The sequence below is a fragment of the Pogoniulus pusillus genome, chromosome 9, assembly GCF_015220805.1.
Source record: "Pogoniulus pusillus isolate bPogPus1 chromosome 9, bPogPus1.pri, whole genome shotgun sequence".
Classification (NCBI taxonomy): Eukaryota; Metazoa; Chordata; class Aves; order Piciformes; family Lybiidae; genus Pogoniulus; species Pogoniulus pusillus.
Genome location: NC_087272.1, coordinates 14,082,671 through 14,102,676, shown reverse-complemented (window position 1 = coordinate 14,102,676; position 20,006 = coordinate 14,082,671). Strand labels below are relative to the sequence as shown.

At 41.9% G+C, this 20,006-nt stretch overlaps 1 protein-coding gene across 1 annotated transcript in view; it reads right to left on the bottom strand.

The window, feature by feature from the left end:
• Positions 1-19,376, bottom strand: part of GPRIN3 (GPRIN family member 3) — a 61,471-nt gene extending 42,095 nt beyond the window's left edge. The window contains exons 1-4 of the mRNA XM_064148589.1: positions 19,293-19,376; positions 18,468-18,570; positions 8,574-8,650; positions 6,341-6,458 (exon numbers count right to left, since the gene is read on the bottom strand). The gene's annotated coding sequence lies outside the window, so the exon portion shown is untranslated. The remainder of the gene's footprint in view (positions 1-6,340; positions 6,459-8,573; positions 8,651-18,467; positions 18,571-19,292) is intronic.
• Between the last annotated feature and the right edge of the window lie 630 nt (positions 19,377-20,006).

The window sequence follows — 20,006 nt, the reverse complement described above, 5'->3', positions numbered from 1 at the left end:
TAAGATGTGGATCTTGTCTATGAGCTAAAAGCCTTCAGACTCCTGTTAGCCAGGAAAATTGCAGAATCGCAGAAACATCCAGGTTGGAAAAGACCCTCAGGATCACCAAGTCCAACCTAAAAGTCTGCTCTCCAAGATTCACCTTAAACCATATCCCTGAACACCACATCCAATTGACCCTTAACACATACAGGGTCAGTGACTCAACCACCTCCCTGGGCAGCTCATCCCAGTGCCTGACCACTTTTTCCTAATGTCAAGTCTAACCCTACCCAGCCTCAACTTGAGGTCATTCCTCCTTGTTCTGCCTCCAGTTACCTGTGAGAAGAGACCAGCAGCAGCCTCTCCACCACAACTTCCCTTCATGTAGTTGCAGACATCAATGAGGCCTTCCCTCAGCCTCCTCTTCCTCAAACTAGCCAGCCCCAGCTCCCTCAGTTGCTTCTCGTAAGATTTATTCTGTAGGCCCTTCCCCAGCTTCATTGCCCTCCTCTGGACCCACTCCAGCACCGCCACATCTCTCTTGTACTGTGGTGCCCAAAACTGAACACAATACTCAAGGTGTGATCTCACCAAAGCAGAATACAAGGGGACAATCACCTCCCTAGTACTGCTGGCCACAGCATGTTTAATACAAGCCAGGATGCCATTTGCCTTCCTGGCCGCCTGGGCACACTGCTGGCTCATATTCAGTTGCTTGTCTATTACAGCCCCCAGATTCCTTTCTGCCAGGCAGCTCTCCAGCCACACTGCCCCAAGCCTGTAGCATTGCTTAGGGTTGTTGTGGCCCAAGTGCAGGACCTGGCATTTGGCCTTGTTGAACTCATGACATTAATGTTGGCCCATTGATCTAGCCTATCCAAGTCCCTCTGAAGAGCCTCTCTACCCTCATCCAAATCAACACTGCCACCTAACTTGGTGTCATCTGCAAACTTACTGCTGACACTCTGTGCCTGAATCAAGGTCATCAATAAAGATATTAAAAAGAAGTGGTCCCAGCACAGATCCCTGAGGAACACCACTAGCCACCAACTGGATTTAACTTCATTAACTACCACTCTCTGTCCAGCCAGTGCTTTATCCAGGAGACAGTGTGCTTGACCAAGCCATGAGTAGCCAATTTGTCTACAAGAATTCTGTGGGGAACAGTATCATCAAAGGCTTTTCAAAAGTCTAGGAATACAACACTGACAGCCTTTCACTCATCTAGTAGCCAGGTGACCTTGTCACAGAAGGAAATCAGGTTGGTCGGGCAGGACCTGCCCCTCATGAATCCATGCTGACTTGGCCTGATCCCCTGGTTGATGTCTATATGACATATGATGGCACTTGAGATGCCCTACTCCATGCCCTTTCCTGGTACTGACATCAGACTGACAGGCCCATAGTTTCCTGGATCTTCCTTTCTGCCCTTCTTGTAGATAGGCAGGAAAAATAGCTGGAAGTAATTATAATGATTTTATATTATCTTGCCTACTGATAACAGATTTGAATGGTGTTCAGCATGTCAAAAAATAACTTTTGCATCTACATCTAATGGGAATTTAATGTCACATTGCTTTACAACAGACACTTTGATTATTTAGCAGTGTTCTGAACTCAGAAACTGATGGTCTGTGAGTTTAGCTCAGCCCTAGAAGGTTGTTAATTTCAAAAGCACTTAAATTTGCAGTTTAATCTCTTCAGTATGTTTCTCCAGAATTTGCTGGTAAGAAAATATACTTAACAGGTACACACTACTGGTAGTCACAACCACACATCCTTGGCTTTGACCACATGTGCTAGACTTCACATTGCTACACAGAGCTAAGGAGCCCTTACACTCAAGTGTCGCTGTGAGTGTTGTTGTCATTTCTGCCATGGGCTGCCCAGGGAGGTGGTGGAGTCGCTGTCCCTGGAAGCACTCAAAAAAAGACTGGATGAGGCACTTAGTGCCATGGTCTAGTTAACTGGACAGGGCTGGGTAATAGGTCAGACTGGATGATCTTGGAGGTCTCTTCCAAACTGGTTGATTCTACGATTCTACCTAAGAATGTAGCATTAGGAATGAGCCAATGAATGAACAAACGAAGCAACATCCATTAGGGCAAAATTGCAAACTTCAACCACAATCCAGCAGAATATCTTCCTCCACTTCCTAGTACTGAGACTACCTGGATACTAGGTGAAATGTTAGCTGTAACATTTTATATGTTCAGTGGAGTTTTTCCTTTCTGTGAAAGTTCTGTTTAAATACTGCTGTGACAGGATCGGAGGGACAGGAACAACAACAACAACAACAAAGCAACAACCCAAATACCAAAACAAAACCAACCAACACAAAACAGAAACCAACAACAGCAAAAAAAGAGAAAAGTAAGCCACTTCAATATTTAAGACAAGTCAAAATGAGATGCTCAGAGTAGCATCCCCCTTTTATCCTATGTTGGATCTGAATTACAAAGCATTCTACCTGCACAGGCCAAGCTTAAGCAGCATCTCTTCTTCAAATTCTATCCCAAGCTATCATTTGCATGCCTGAGTCCAGTCATCTCCTGTTCTTTCCCTCTAGAACTGGTAGAATATGTGGCAACTTCTACTAAAGAAGATATTTTAGCCTCTGATGTTTTGAAGATAACATTGAAGCTTTTCTCAACAGATGTTGATGTTCTCATCTAATCATGAATGCAAATACACTTTACAATGTAGCTTACAAGTTAAAGCTGTTGCAGGACTCAACCTCTCTTCCATTCAGATAAGAGAGCTAAGGCAATTTTCTTGCATTTCAGGCAGATTACAGGTAACAGCACAAGAAGAAAAAATATTTTACTGGTGGCTCCCTGAAATTAAGTCAGGTACTATATATTACCACCTGATTTCAGTATTTTTGCCCATGATGTAATAGTAAGGCAACAAGTATTAATTTGTACAATGTACTTAATAAGAGAACTCCACATTTGTGAATTTTCCTGTATTGATCTCAGGAAGCACTGTCGAGATTAGTCAAGAATGGGTCTTGCAGTTGTGCTTAGGTACTAATAGTGGTGAAAATTCTAGAAAGAGATGATATTTTAGAGAATACACAGTCTAGAATACACCAACCTCCATCTACCTTACCCTCTTACTATGGCTATGTCTCAGTTCTAATTTAAATTCCCAGAGACTCAAATATATTTGATAGAACCAATAACAATTTGATAGAGTGCCTGTCCCTCTTCCACCTTCTTTCCCAAAAGAAAGGAATTAGATGTAGAGAGAGGAAAAGGTAAGCACGTCCAAATGAATAATCTCACTCTGATTTGGAAGTTAAAAAGAGAAGTAGCTTAACAATAAATTAAAAAAGGTATCTGATGTGGGGAAGTTACAAGGGTATAGGGAAGGGAAAACAAACACAAAATGTGTAAATACAACCCGATTTTTGATGGTGATGGCTTTGTCTGCCTCGTGGGTGGTGGCCACGTGGTAAAACAAAGAGGAACAGGATGGTGATGCTGGTAAGCAGGGAGTGCAGAGAGAGAGAGAACAGGAAGTCCCCCTGCTTTTATGGATCTTTAGACAGGAGAGGGAGTGGGCTAACCATGAATCACCTGGTGGTGTTCAGACCCACCTCTGGAAAGGGGTCAAGACCACCTAGGGTCAGGTTCAAGGTCACTCCCCCTGGAGGATTAACCCTGTGCAGGTTATTTTCCTTTCTTCTTAGTTGAATATTTGGTGCTATTATGTGTAGCTAACGAGCACTAAGATCAATGCTGTGTATATAGCCACAAGGCATTAAATAGCACTTGCCAACAACATCAATAAAACTGAACCACCAGTGCATTAAGAGCAAAACCAAACCACCCCAGCTCCAAACCTTCCCCAGCCCCCAAAGTATAAAAGAGAGACACTTGAGCTAGATGGTTATCTGAGGGGCTGAATGTTAGAACAAATTTCTTAAAGATGCACTCAGGGGCCTCACTGCAGACTACAAATTAGTCACCAGGACATTCCCAACTGGCATAGAAATGGGAGTGTTTTGAAGCTGGAGGACTGTGAAGGTCTCAATGAGCATTTGGGCGTGAAGCTTTCCTAAGCTAACAAATGACTAAAGCTGCCTCAAGTGCTTCAGGAAATAGGGTTTCTTTAAATTATTACTTTTTTTTTTAATAAATAAGAGAAAGGGAGAAATGGTTCAGTGTTTGAGGTACAGGATTCTGACAGTGCTAAAGGCAGAATTTATTCAGCCATTTGAGTGTGACCACAGACCTCCTTCGTGATCTTAGCCAGACCTTTAGGGCCTTGGTTCTCTTTACAAGACGGTTGTCAAAACAACTCCGTAAGCAAAGGGCAGATGCTCAAAAGACAGAATTGGCAGCTATTGGGAGGTAGTTCTCTGCAAAACAGGGCTGCTGAGGCTTCAGAGTTTTTTTCCCTTCTTTGCTGGGCTTGCAGTGGAGTAAGACATACCTGAATACTGTATCACCTGAGCTGACAAAGAGGACTCATCTAGGTTTGCATTTTGAGAGCTAGTATTGCATGAAAGAACAAGAGTCAGAAAAATCAGTGGTGGCCATATCATCACTCAACAGTTTACAAAAAATTCAGGATTGGTATTTGGGAACAGCAACCACCTGATACCTGATTCATATGCAAAATGGTACCTTAATTAATAGATAGGAGGGCTTGACAGATATTCTTGGACTTTGACACTGCTGCCCACCAGGCGCATGTGGAGGAAGCCAGCTAACTTAGCCTGAGGATCTCACACATCTCCAGTAACCAGAGGAGCTTTTTCCCATCCTCACTGTGAAAAGTTGACTGATCTCCCTAGCTGTGAGGCTTCTTTCTTTACCCAGCTTTCTCTGAACATGGACTTAAGGTTCTGATTTTTGCTGTCTCCCAGGAGACAGAAATATTAAAAGCACAGTCCCACAAGAGTGATATGATTTGGGGGTTATCTTGAGAAAATCTTTTTCAGATTCATATAACAACAGCCTTGTTGGCAGCCTGGGGCTTTGCAATGGGGAATCACCCATTTGCCCAGACAGCAGAATTCACATGGCAAAATCTTTCCTGCTATGATCTTAAGAAGCAGCTGCTGAGTATTAAGGGTTGCAGACTGACACCGTGTTCCCTTATCAAATAGCACAGAACTGTTACCTAGCTGGCAAAACCCTCTGGGCAGCTCAGTGGCTTTCCTCCAATCCAATTGCCAATTCCTCCCAGACTCCTACCTCTAGAGTGGCCACAAAATCCTCTTTACTCTGGTACTGCTGTTAAACATACAGACAGGTCTCGCTGTTATCAGTCTCCACCAAATCGTATCTCCCCATACTCCCATTGGGAATGACCTCAGCCTTTGTGTGATGGCACCTTTCTCCCTCCCTACTTTTGCTAACCTCTTACAAGTCAGCTGTCACTTTCTCTGTGCTGCGATGTCATCTTGATGGGATGACTCCAAAACTGAACACCTGGGACTAGCCCTGCCTTCCTGCTCACTGAATAGGATGCAGAAGTAGTAAAGCAACAACAACAAAAAAATCCTCTTGCCTCTACTGCTTCCATATCATAGATGAAAAACTGCAAAGCTCTCCGTTGTTATGGCCAATGTACATAAGTCTCAGTGTTACCTGTTTGTACTGCTCAGAGAAAGCACGTTTTTTACTTCCAGCAAAACAGTGTCATTTTATGTCACTGGGATAACAAACATTTTACATTTAAAAAGGTCTTTTTATATCAGCTCATTTCTTAGGTACAAATCACTTTTACTTGCTACAGGGTGTCCTGGTAGGGCATAAATCCTGCCAGGCAGGTTTAACCCTGGCTCTCCTCCTCCTGTTGTGCTGGGGTCTTTTTTTTTAAAGAGCTAAATTCTTTGCCCTAGAATAAAAGGCAGGCTGCTGGGAAGTTTTCTAAATGAACTATGGAAATCCTGCTTGAAAGACTGGAATCTACTTCTTCCTATTGTCCTTCCTGACAGGAAAAGCCCAGATCATGGTCAAAGCCATCTTCACTGTGATGATTTTAATAAAAATCTAAAGCCTCAAGGCTTCATAGAGGCATTTCTCCATATTGGCTTCATTCTGCTTACAGCAGTGTGCAGCACAGCAACAGAACAGGCTAGTGGGGAGGTAGGAAGAAAATAGAGGGGAAATTAATTCCTCCTTTACCAGCACCAAGAAAAGTCCCAAGTCCATTTATGAATTCCTTGCAAACATTTTCTGGGACTCCGCAATGGATCATGCTAACAGCCCTCGTGCAAGTGTTACTGTGGCTCTTTTCAGATAGTGAGAACAAGTCTGTGACATGAACTTCTTAATTAGTTCTTCTCAGATTTAGACATGGGTTTGTCTATTGTTTTAATCTAGGAAGAGTGACTTACCTTATTTATCTCTGAACTTGGTTCCTGTCTCAAGTGCTGAGTTCTTCTCACACTTTCCTGGTTACTTTTTCTCACTCTGCATTGATTCCTTGCATTTACTTCTAATTATGCAGATTACCTGTGTGTGAAGTGGATACCAAAGTCATCATCACTCCAAAATAACAACCCAGGGAAGCCTTGGGTTGTTGGGATGTCTATCTAAGGTCACAGTGCAATCTATGCTTTTTGCAGAAAATCCCCTCAGGATGCCATGCCAGGTATTGAACAGAGTCCATTGCTACTCCTTCCTTTCTCAGCCTAGGTTTACCTTTCTCTATCCCAGCATATTCTCATCAGATGATTTTGACAAGCCCTTTGACCCACAAGCATCACTGCCCTACTGAGAGGCTGCCAGCAAGAAGTCCTCATTTTCCCTGCCTTCTCAGGAGTGTGGCCTTCAGAAGCATCTCAATCAGCACATATGAAGAGCACATCTTGTACTTTCTCTTAGCCACTGGTGACTCTTCAGTATCACTGCCCATAAGCTTGAACATATCCACCACTAACTAACTAATTCACTGGCTGTTGAGGGATACATTGGAAAAAATCAATTAGTCTTCTAAAAAGTGTATATTAATGAAGTGTGCAGATTTATGAAACTGCTTTAATAGACAGCAGGGGAGTTGTTGATAATTCTGCCAAGGGCAACAGGTGCAATTTATACTGCTAACAGAGGATATCACTCACAACTAGAAGAATAAACTGGATATCACCAATGCACTGAATGGCTCTTTTGAAACAGGTGTGGGGAATAGGAGCAAAAATAATATCCTGAAAGTATTAAAGAATCCTGCAAAGAGCTTGGTGAGTTTTATTACAAAGTGTGATCTAAGCTGGATCCCAGTTTAATGGTTGGCAGTGCTTCTCTGAGCTCAATGGCATTGTGAAGAATGGACTCAGGTTTAGCTGTGCACAGTCAGAAGCAGATTCTTTTAGGTGTAATTTGCTTAACTTAAGAGAAAGTGACTGAAGGGGAAAAACTATTTATTTGCCAAGATTGATGAGAAGAGGCTGGATAAATGAAAGCAATATTCCCTCCTGTGTTCATTTGTATTGCACAGCTGCACAGATTAACCAGACCATCTCCAGAGGCAGACCCATCCACATCACAGATGAGATCCCTTGCAGTAGCAGGGTCTCAACACACATACTCTTTACCCCGAGTACATACAAGTGGGTCAAATCAGTACCCCTTGGCTGGGCTTCCTCAGCAAAGCCAGCCATTGAGAAAGATGTGGCTTCTCCCTTAAGATGCTCACAGTCCCAGCATACAACATTTTACTCTCTAAGAGCCTAAATGCATTCTCCCTGCTTAGCCATGCCTCTCATAGACTTGCAGATGTGTTCTGGTTGGTCCTGCCGTTTCTGCCCTTTCAGGCCTAGGTGCACCTCTATGTTTTGTTCATCAGTGTGACAGTGGTCCAGCTGCTGCAAGGTAGCAGGAAGGAGCTGCCAGTTCTGCATCCTGGAGTGATCCAGCCACCATGTTTTGCACTCATTCTGAGGGCATGCTTCTGGTTGTTCCTGGTTTATGACATTTGGACCTAGTATTCCGTTGGGTTAAGGCAGGGTCAAGAGCAGGTCCTGGGGCTAGACATTTCAAGCAGTGCCTTGAGTCACATTGTACTTTGTTTTTCAAAGAACATGTCTCAAATGACCTGAGGTCAGCTGAAGTGTCTGTGAAGGATTTGGTGCCTGTAAAGCTACAGACTGAGATGTCTCTGACATTAGGGATGCTTCTATAAGATGAATGAGTCTTTATAGAATTAGACTAGATAAATTGCCCAGAGTCCTAATTGCCTCTGAAATGTTGGCCAAAGATAAAACTCATGTTTTCTAAAGATTTTAACTTCTTGACACAGACTAGCCTTATATAAGGGAAATGTATTCAAGGTAAAAGAAAATGTAAGAAGATACATCACATGCTAGGAAGGGACAAGATAAAGTCATCTCCTTCTCAGAAATCCAGTGGGACTTTTGTAAATATTCCAGAAGGAGCTGAACCAAGTCTTTAAAAAAAACAACCAAACCAAATAAAAACCCTCCCTCAATCCCTGAAAAAAATCCCACCTATTAAAGCCCACTTGATTTTCAAGTGCTTAAGCTTCTGGAAAATGCAGCATGTTCCTACACAGTCACTTTGCCTGAGAAAACATTGTAACTGCACGTTGGAAAATAGGCTGGAAGCATTTACCTGGGCAGTTCTGCCAAAGGACCTCTCACACGCTTAGCTTGGTGTGCCAGCTTCAGCTTACTGATTCTTCTGAAGATCTTGCAAAGTGAATGGAGACAAAATGAGTCAACTTCGAGTCTCCCAAACCCAAGGAGAAGCACAAGCACTGTGTTTGTAATCAACATGTTGTTTTTCCCTACAAGTCATCAGTGTGCTTCCTCTGCTGTTCACTGTTTCTTCAGAGGACAGCAATACACTTGGATTCTGTTGGATATGTCACCAGGCTTAATTAAAATAGATTATATTAAGTGGTAAAATATAATGGAATATTATGGTAAGAATTTGTTTTATTAATGTATAGGCTAATGATTAGCTCTTTTATGCTGATTTAAGGTTCTTTTCTTTGAATACCATGGTATTTTCAAGGAGCTCCATGAATGTATCATCTTCTTAGGTTTTCTTTGGGGTTTTCCTCAGTAATGATTTACTGGTTTAGACTTTTTTTGAGTTGATAATATAGTTAAAAGAGTTTATAATAGAATATTATAATTTTTTTCCCCTGTGTATTAATATAGCATTATAGGGTAAGGATTATATAAATCCAAATAAAAATAGCATTTAAAAAAATAAACATAAATAAAAATATAAAAAGTAAATAAATTATAAATAAATAAATTAAAAATAAATTTTAAAAAAATTAACAATTAAAAAATAAATTAAATTCCAAATAAATTAAATTCCAAATAAATTAAATTCCAAATAAATTAAATTCCAAATAAATTAAATTCCAAATAAATTAAATTCCAAATAAATTAAATTCCAAATAAATTAAATTCCAAATAAATTAAATTCCAAATAAATTAAATTCCAAATAAATTAAATTCCAAATAAATTAAATTACAAATAAATTAAATTACAAATAAATTAAATTACAAATAAATTAAATTACAAATAAATTAAATTACAAATAAATTAAATTACAAATAAATTAAATTACAAATAAATTAAATTACAAATAATAAAAGAGGGGGAACAAGGGCAGGCCACCCTGAAAGGGGGACTACAAAAAGAAAACAGTATATATTTTAAATTTTTTTAAGCCTTCCCTGACTGTATGATGCAGGAGCAGGAACATCCATTTTGGACACAAAATAAAGGTACAGAGGCAATTCAGCAAGTTAAAAAAAAGGTAGTTACTGATGATGTTTTTCTCTCTTTATATGGATTTTCTGATCCTCATGCGACTCATAGGGCTCATACAGTACAAGGCACATAGCTGGACTATGGCTGAGAACAAATGTTGATGTAGCAAAGTTCAAGCTCAGGGCAAGGGGGGGCAGGAGGCATATAGTTGTAACTTACTAGATCAGAACATTGTGCCCTCATGTATTTCGTGTGTTTATCAATGCCAGCTGGCACTTGCCCAAGCAATTCCTGGGTATGACTGACTAGAAGGTAAGATACTTACTTCTGTTCAACACTGCTATGAAAACCAACTGGACCTCAGTTTTGTTTCAGAAACGAGAAGTTGGCCTTTGTGTTTCTGTAAATAAAAACATTACAATAGATGCCCTGCTCTGGGGTTTACTTCCTTCTGAAGAGTTGCTCTTTCAAGGTTTGAAAGAATATTTGAAAGACATAATTTTCCTGGATCTTTCACATAGTAGTTACTACTGAGGCAAGGAAATTATGATAACAAGTGGCCTTAGACCAACAGATTCTGCTGGAAAGGCTGACTGGTGATATAGAAGAGAATAACTTGTGATGGGGAGTGTAAACTCATTTTCCATGCATTGTTCCCAATTCCCTATTTGCACCAGGCTTTACCAATGGAATCTCATTCTCTGTTGCCACATAGGTGCAATATGCCATGGAGCAGCTGACCAGGCAAAGTGGGAAGGTTTCCCACAGAAACCAGGAGGATAGGTCTGAGTCTCTGCCTAATTTTCTCTGGACTATCACTAAAAGGAAAGTGTCTTTAAGGGATTCAGCAAAAGCATTTCCAGCTGGTAACTTCAAGTGGGTCTAGCACCCCTGCAAGACCGCTTGCTAGCTTGAATGCAAAATTTGCATTTTACACACAAAAAGCTTTGATATCCTTCCCTTGAGAGAAAATTCAGGTGATGCCTGGCTGGCAGCCCTTTAGAATTCAACCTTAGATGTCCTAAGATGTCCAATTCCACAAGCAGTACAGTCGTAAAGCACGCCCATTATTCACTGCTGTGCTACTCCAGCTGAATTCCAAAATAGCTCTGTAACTGGTGCAAAATCTGCCTAATGAAGTGCTAAATCAAGCCCGGCAAGTGGAAAGATTCAATTCTTTTTTAGTTCAAAGCTTCTGCAATTAGGGATAATTACGACCCGACGTTTGTACTGCTTCTGTTTCAGTTTTCCTGCAGATGAGATTTGGGTTTTGCACACATAATGCTCTTTAGTTTCAGTAAATATTTCAGTAATACTATAAGTGCTCTATTATCATGTAGTAAAAATCTGATGCAACGTTTATTTACTAATAGCTGTGAACTGTTCAGAAATGGCCCAAAAGAAAGGAAAAAAGAGAAGAGGCTGATTCTGGAAATGCATGAATGGGTTTCCAAGAGCACTGTTTGCTTTTTCCCTGTAAGCTTCTATTGCTGCAGGGAAATTTAATTTATGAAGGCTTGAGTCCACGTCTGCTTCAGACCCTGGCCTGTTGCTTAATTTAGCAACAAGGCATTGGCTGTGGATTGGCTGCCCTGGAGCAGCACAGTGGTTGGGCTGGCTCTCGCTTTCCCTTGTGTAAGGTCACTTTCTCCACAAGCTCGAATGTGTGATGTGTTGCATACAAATGGACAGGAAAAGGCAAAAGCCTGTTGTGAAAACTGTCTGGCTTTTTGGTACTCGTCAACAGTATTCAGCCTGTTGCAACTGAAACAATGCTCCCTTACTCCTCTAGTCTTATACCTTAAATCTTTTATTCCCACTCTGTTTCTGGAAGTCTTTCCCCTGCAGCCCCCTGTGCTTCCTGTTTGTACTATTATTTTATAGCACCTCGATCCGACAGACTATCTTGCAGATGTTTTGGAATAGACACAAACCATCTGTGCTCCTTACTGTTCAATTCAATAGAACCAAAAGAAGGTGATAACACCAGCCAGTGTATGTATAATATCATCATGCACACACAGTGAGGTGCAAGAGACCCTTGAGTCTTATGGCTTCACATGGTGAGTGGCTAGAAGATGGCAGAGTATTAGGAATGAAAAAAATTAGTAATAGAAGGCCTAAAGGGTTCAGCACCTAAAGTTTAGCTTTATTTTTTCTGAAGCATCTCTGTGCTTTCAAAACATCAAGTTCCTTTATATTTTTATCTTCTAGTCTCTGAAATGCATATTGTTTCTTACCCATGTCAGTTTAGGTCTGGGGTATCTGTAGTCACTCCTAGAAATCAAACAGGGAACAAGGTCCATTGTGAAAATGTGAATTTAACAGATGACAGAGAACAGAGGTAATGTTCTCTTCCTGCAAGTGCAGAGTTTACATCTCTTCAAAAGTTGCTGGCCACTTTGGCTGGATTAATGTTTTGGTTACTGACTTCAAGAGCCTCTCTGACTGTCTCTGTCTGGATACACATGTTGTTTGCAGGGACTAAGGTGCGTGGAGCTCCAAGAGCAAAGCAGGGGTATTCCACAGCCATGGGGCAGCCCTGTTAGGCACCAGGCTTACTCAAGCAAAAAAGAAAGTCCCTGTTATAATGAAATCTCTAACAGAATCTAAATATAGATATTTCTGTCAGTTCTCTCATCAATGTATCGCAAAGATGACGACACAATTGCTGCTTACACATGAGTCAAATCAAATCACCTAACCTTTATTTAGTATTGGTTTCTGCTATGGCTTTTTCCATAGTTGACCTTTTCTACACCAAGAGACATCTTTATAAAGAATAGGCAGGGATGGATGGAAAAAAAATAAATGAAATTATCTTGCTGAAGAGATAATTAAGCAAAACAAGGGCCACGAAAATAATGTCTTTTCATGCAGCTTGCAAAGGTCTCTGCACACTCAGTCGCCTTGGGCAACAGGACAAACGACACGATGCTCTGCCCCTCCTGCAGCCCTTCCTGTTCCTGACATCAGCATGGCACGGTCATTAAAGCTGTTGTAAAGAAATAGGCGCAGCTGATGGGCTGGCTAAGTGAAGCTGTGACAGCTGCTTCATATATGTCACTGTTTTATCACTCCATTACAGGATAATAGCAATGATTAGCCTTGCCTTGTGCTGCAAATGGAAAGGGTATTTTTGAAGAAAGGAAACAAAAACTTGCTTTGGGCATCATGGTAAGATTTCAAGAACCTACAACATCTGTCAGCACAACTCTGAGTAGTTATTCTAATCAGTGTTGCATAGCACCCAGCTGGCAAACACATGAGACAACCCTGACCTGAAGGGCTCATAGGCTGAAAGAAGTGAGCGACAGGATGTAGACGTGGAAGCTGTTTTGGGGTACACTGATGTGCAGTCCTAATAGAAAGACACACATACATATGTACATTTCATATAGAAATGCAGGCAAGTCAGTTTCTAACACTACCTGCCAGCTTTCACCTGTGGGACACTGTGCTGAGGTGGCAACCCACGCAGGTTCTCTGAGCCATGTGGCAGAGACCAAGCTCTTCCTGTTACCTGTTTGTGAAATCAGAGTGTTCAGAGATAGCTCCTCTGATTCAGTCTGTGGCATTTGTGATGTCCACACTGCCTGTGTAGCCAACTCTCCCATTAATCAGCTCCTAGGTTGATCAGAAATGTCAGCATTCCTCTGCAATAGCACCATTCCCTCTTCAGTGGCCACTTCAAATTCCTCCTGACGGCATTGCCATCTGCTAGAATGCTTACAGATAAGGCAGGCTTCAACATCCTTACAATCACTCTCAACAATGCATCAAGGTGTATATAAAACACTCACTTGTCCCCTTCAATAAAGAAACCAAATAAGAGTTACTACCTCATTCATAATGTAACCTGTCATGAAGCACCCATTGCCCTGGTTGACACTGCTCTCAGAATCTATCTGGTTGGAAGAGACTTCAAAGATCATCCAGCCCCACCTCTGGCCCAATATTGAAGGGCCAACACTGAACCATGTCCCTGATCACCAGGTCCACATGCTGCTTGAACACCCCCAGGAATGGTGACTTTGCCACTGCCCTGGCCAGACCATTCCAATGTTTGATAGCCCTTTATATCCTAACATCCAGCTTACATCTCTGCTGGTGCAGCTTGGAACCATTTCATCTAGTCCTGTAGCTTGTCATCAAGAAGGGACTGGCCTCTTGCACTAAGAAGAGACATGCTGTTCAGAGCTGAGGTCTCCTCTCTCACAAACTTTGCATCAGGCACTAGTTGAGGCATTTGCTTTTTTTTAGTAGTATTTCCCCAGTAACTTACACAGCAATTTTCAGAGTACGCTAAACCACAACCACGAATGCTGGACAAAACGGTCTGCATAAGAGGGAGAACTGCTGAACTACTGCACCAAAGGAAAAACTACTGGAGTTTTTTTTACTTTCCTTACTTCAACCTTCCAAAGCTGAGCTCTGTTTCTAGTTTTTCACCCTACCAGCTCCAATCTTTGTCACAATGTCCTGCTGCAGATGATTGGAGACTCTGCTCTGGGGCTAGACATGGGTCCATAAAATGGCAGGATCACACATGCATCGACCCCTAGTAGATAGTCTATGTAAGCTAAACCCTTCTGACTTGCTGTTTCTTTTCTACTAGTTATTTCAATAGAGTAAGTGCTGGCAGTCTGTGTGACAGGTATGAATGCCTCCTTTCCAACAGTATGTGAATGCAATCTTTATTTTCTCACTAGTGACCCAGCAGAGGTGGTTAGCTTATGCAGTGCACTCCATGAGCAATGCATGAGAAAAATAACACAGGGAAAAGGCAGAGGTGGTTTTTTTTTCCCCCAATTGTTTTTGTTTTTCCTGGGCTAAAAGCATGAGAAAATGAGTCACAGGTTCTGAGTCAGTTGCAGACTTCCTATCTGATGCTAAGGGTATAACATCAGAGAATAGTGCTGTTGATATGCCAGAGCTGGGCAAGCCAGAGAGGTGGACCCACATCCTGGGCTACATCAAAAGAAGGGTAGGCAGGAGACACCACTTTGCTCTGATAAGACCTTACCTGAAGTACTGTGTCCAGGTCTGGAGATCTCAACACAGGAAAGACATGGAGCTGATGGAGCAAGTCCAGAGGAGGGCCATGAAAATGATCAGAAGGCTGGAACACCTCTGCTATGAGAACGGGCTGAGAGAGCCAGCATTGTCCTGTTTGGAGAAAAGAAGGCTCTGATGAGATCCAATAATGGCCTTCCAGTACCTAAAAGGGGGCTCGAAGTATCATCTTTTGAGAGAAACTGTTTATGAAGGCCTGCAGTGACATGACAAGAAGCAATGGCTCCAAACTAGAGAAGAGCAGATTTAGATTGGATGTTAGGAACAGGTTCTTTACCATGAGGATAGTGGAACACTGAAACAGGTTGTCCTGGAAGGTAGGTGAGGCCCCATCCCTGGAGGCATTCAAAGTGAGGCTTAACAGGGCTTTGGGCAACCTGATCTAGTGGATGATACCCCTGCTTACTGCAGATGAGGGTAGGACTAGATAACCTTTGGAAACTCTTTCCAACCCAGACCATTCTATGATTCCATCACACAGAAGAACCTAAATAAAGATTTCACAGACAATCTCAATTCCTGTCTTTCCCAAGAGCTCAACATTTCAGCCTTTGTCCTCATTACGTTTTAAGCTTTCAAATGAATATGAACTGTTCCAAAGAGTTATATCTGGCAACTGCAGATACTGGCAGGTATTCTGACACTTCCTAGCATCCTCCTCTTCACTCTTGCACTTCCAGAAGCAGTAAAGATCTGATTGCAAACACACCAAGACTAAATGACCTCAAAGAATGTGCTGCCACATTTTGTGGCTCATCTTCGCAGGGGTTTGCCATCTTTAATGGAAGGTGGATCTTTCTCAGCAGACAGTCCAAATGTAGTTGGGTTTTACTGCTGTTTAAGGGGCAAACAGAGTCATGTCTTTAATGGGGCATTATTCTTCATCAAGATGAAAAAAGAGATTCTCAGCAAAGCAAGTACTTTAAGCCATATTGTGGGACCATGGCTGCTGACAATTGTTTAAACCAGATTGTCAGCTTTCTTCAGGCTACTTTTCCCACAAGAATTCTCTCTAAGCAAGTCTTATTTTTTACTGCTTTTAGAATTTTGTTTCTTAAGTGAGAAGCTCCTTGAGCATGAAGTATTTTTCTTGTCTCATGAAATTTCAGGAATCCTCTCTGTTGCACACAAAACTGTGGGCTTCTAAAGATACAAAATGGAGAGTGAAAACATCAGAGAGAAACTAAATCAGCTTTCCCTTGAATCACATGAGCCTCAAATCTGAGCTTGCTCTGTGATGCAATAGACCTAGCTCTTCCTTTATCAGATTAAGAAGGAATGAGGTTTGTTCACCTTTTCCATTTGGTTGCCAGTCTGTGCTGCTCCTCAGCTGGAGCTCTGTCATACCCTGTTAGATAACTCTTCATTGACCACAGAAATCACAATCAGGGTGGACCCTGTGTCCTGCTACTGTATCACTTGCTGGGATCTAGACCATCTGAACCTCTAGGTCTTATATTTCTGAGCCTGGGACAACAGACATTGTCTCCTGGTGGAGTTTTTTTTCCTTTTATGCAGTAAGTTATTGCTCCAGAAGGTTTTTGTCTCCCAGACTCCTACACATATTTCAGAGCTGATATGTCATATAGTCCCTATGTATAGGCCATAGTCAGAGAAGTCTACAGGACCAACTTTTCTGCAGGGTTCATTGCCTGGCAAAGCTGGCCCATTTCTTTTCACCCAAGAGCTTACTGTGTGTTTGTAAAGCTATGAGCAGGTAACTTGTCAGAAATTGAGAGGAGAAAATTACAGCTTCAGAAAATACTAGAAATCCAAGTTCCTAGAAAGCCCTGCCTGTGAGCCATACAGTTAGGGCAGGATCTGACTGCACACTCATGCTACCAAGGGAAGAGTGTCCAATGCTGTCAAGTATGATTTGGGAGTAAACCAAAGACACCACATTAAGTGCTTAGTGCTACATATGTGTGCCATGCAGAGGAAGGAAACGGCAGGTCCACCTTCTGTGGAAACAACATACTCTTTGTCTTAGTTCTTAAGTATTACTGAGAATGTTGCCTTCTCCATATTTTCATTGTATAAAGTGAACTGTCATTTTGCAGCAGTGGCACTGGCTTCCACTCTGCAGTCATTAGCACTAACTGCCACATTCTGTTTCTATCCTAGCAAGACAAAATATATGAGGTCCTTTGGCTTACAGGTTAACAGCATGAAGTGAAAAAAATATAGCACTTCATGAGTTCTGGATTGTAACAGTCTCCATAAAGCAAAAAACACCCCCACAATATATTTTTTAAGTAATTATAGGTCAGAATAAGTAGTAGAAGTGCAGCACATGTTGCAATACAGTGACTTTTTGATGCTCACAGATAAATTCCTCTGGGTGCACTTTGAAAAGCAGCATTTTTAACAGCCAGACTTTCCCACTGGCAGAGGAAGCAAATGGTTCTGTCACGCAGAGACATGGCAGAGGAACCACAGCAGGCAGCAGACAGACAGCCTGCATGTTTGGGTAGAATCAGCTTGGTTCAGGAGTGATGTAAACACCACCACTGTTTTATCTGAGATGAAGGCTACCCCTCTGCCTCGTTCAGCCAAAGGAATGCAGCTCTTATGTCGCAGCTGCTGCTTGAAGACTTTGTGAAATTATTTCAACCTTTAGATATACAGACACAGGGCATGACCCACCTGGTCTATGTCCAAAACACCCCCAAAACTGACTCAAAACCATCTGAAGAACATCCTTCAAACTACACCCCCAAAAGCACCCCAAAACCAAACACAGCTTTTAAATCAACCTAAAGTCCCCTCAAAAGCCAGTACAAAACCACCCGCAAGCCACCCCAAACTCAGTTAAAAAACACCTCAAAAATCACACTCAGAATACCTACAAAAACACCCATAAAGATGCCCAAGCTAATGCCAAATAGTCTGAAAGCACACCCAAAACCATATCCACCTGCCCCCCCCCCCCAAAAGACCACCAAACCAACTGAAAACACACATAAAGTGATGCCAGAAACAATTCAAAACACCTCCCCAAACTACACCCCAAACCACCCAAAGAAACATCCTCCAAAATACACCAACATGAGGACTTGAATTTAGGGGTTAGTGGTACTCAGATTCCTAGGCTGTGGTTGCATAATCCTTAATAGATTAGGTGTACAAATAGAAACCAGATGAATTAATTTGAACTGGATTAAGACTTTACATGTGGTTGTGGCATTTAAAAATCTGATTTAAGACTGCTAGCTCCTTCAAAATTAGTCTTAATTCATTCCAGTCAAAGTAGTTTAAACTAATCTCACAGCCAGACACAACAGTTGAACCAACAGGCTGGTTAAGGCATAATTCTTCTCATTTGGTTAATAAAAGGTTTTTCTAGGTAGCAAACATGAGAGAGTACCTTAGAAAAACTGGTTATACAAATTGTGGGGCACTTGGATGTTTGTTTGGATCATTTGCAGCTGTAGCTTGTCCATCCACCTGCTCTCTCCCAGATAATCCTGTGCTAGTTGCTACCCAGTTTACAGGTGGGCCACACAAAACAATTGACCCAATATAGCCAAGGGAGACTGAACTGTAGGGCATCTCTGGGCCACAGGCACTCTTTACACCAGCTTCACCTTGGTGAAGACCAACATAAGACAGGCTCAGGCATGGTCAGAGTACAGAAAGCAGAGCCTACATGACCAGCTAGGTGGGGAAATATGGCCATTCAATCCCTCTGCCCACCTGCAGTCCTCGACAGCCATTTGCTCACCCTTGGTGCCACTGAGGCAGAGCCAGACATTGTGTTTGAACAGGTGCAGCTTCAACTGGTGGTTTTCCAGGGGCACTGCAAAAGCAAACAAAATAGGGGATTTTGTAGGCTGTTTCCACTGTGTTTCACCTCACTTAGGCAAAAGAGTGTGGAAAAAAATGTTTTGAGTTGCTTTTCATCACTGTGTGCAAATGAAACAGAAACAAGAATGACATGCCTGATTGCAACTTTAAAAGGAAACAGTGGAATGCTTCTAGTTAAATTAGATTTAAACTCATTGGCCTCCCCCCTTAAAAAAACCAAACCCCAAACCAAGTAGGCAGTGTCAGATTTTCATACTTGAACATGAAGGTAGGTCACTGCTGAAAATTCCTAGTCCCCAATCAAGAAATGGCAGTAAAGACTAAAATCATTAATTTTTCATTTGAAAATGCTTTCCTTGCCCTTTGCAGCAAAAATAAGCACTCCACTCCGAAAGAGACCAAGCCATTTAAAAGAGAGTATGCAGGAAACGTGAGCATGTTTTCAACTGTTTAGCTCTCAGCAGAAAAAAGATTCATCTTCCAACTGCAGGCTGCACCTAGTACAATGCAAACTGATACCTGTAATCAGCTCTTCACACTTCAGAAAGAGTTAGGCTTAAGTCCATAACTTTATGCGACTGCAGATAGTGAGAGGAACCATTCTATAAGGTAGCCCAGGAAAGCAGACCACAAGGAAAGGGTGGTGGGCTGACAAAAGGAATAAGAAAGATCAGTGGAATTCTAAGATTACAGTTCCTCCTACTCAAAACTGACCTGAGCCTCCCAATATCCATTGCACTTGCTTCCAGGAGCTGGACAACAACTGAAAAATACACTACCTTCCTCTTCATGCTGCTTTTATAGCATGCTCAGAGAGATTGGTTTGCTCACCATGACACCTGGGAAGGTCTGAAGGACCTGAAGCCTACACCTGTGTCTTCCAAAAAGGATACAGCTGGAGCATTTGTAAAGAACCTGAGTTCACCTTTGGTAAGCCACAACCCCTGGTGCAAGCAGGAACAAGCTCATTCAGAGTTGTGGGTTTCCTCCTCAGCATATTTTGGGTGTACTTATTATAGGCTAAGCTCGTTTCCCTGCCACAAGCACTATAATAATTTAATCAGCAGTCATACACTGTGTAATTTCCTTCCTTCCACTAAAACTATCATACTCAGGTCCACTGACATTAGAAAAGCAATTAGCCACAAACTTCATTTAGCTAACTAAACCGGGATGAGCTATTTTCATTTGTCTGTGTTTGTTACTGCAACAGCAGTAACAATTTTGCTTGTTTGTTGTTGCAACGACTTAAGGAGAAACAAACGAGTTCTTTCAAACGCGCAATAACAACCTAGAGGAAAACAACAACGATTACACATTCGATGTCAAGTCAGTATTAGTTTCCCCATGTCTTGTGTTGTGTGTTCTCAGGGCGTTCCTGGGTTTAAAATCAATATGGATGAGCAGTTCCTGGCAAAGTCTGGCTGT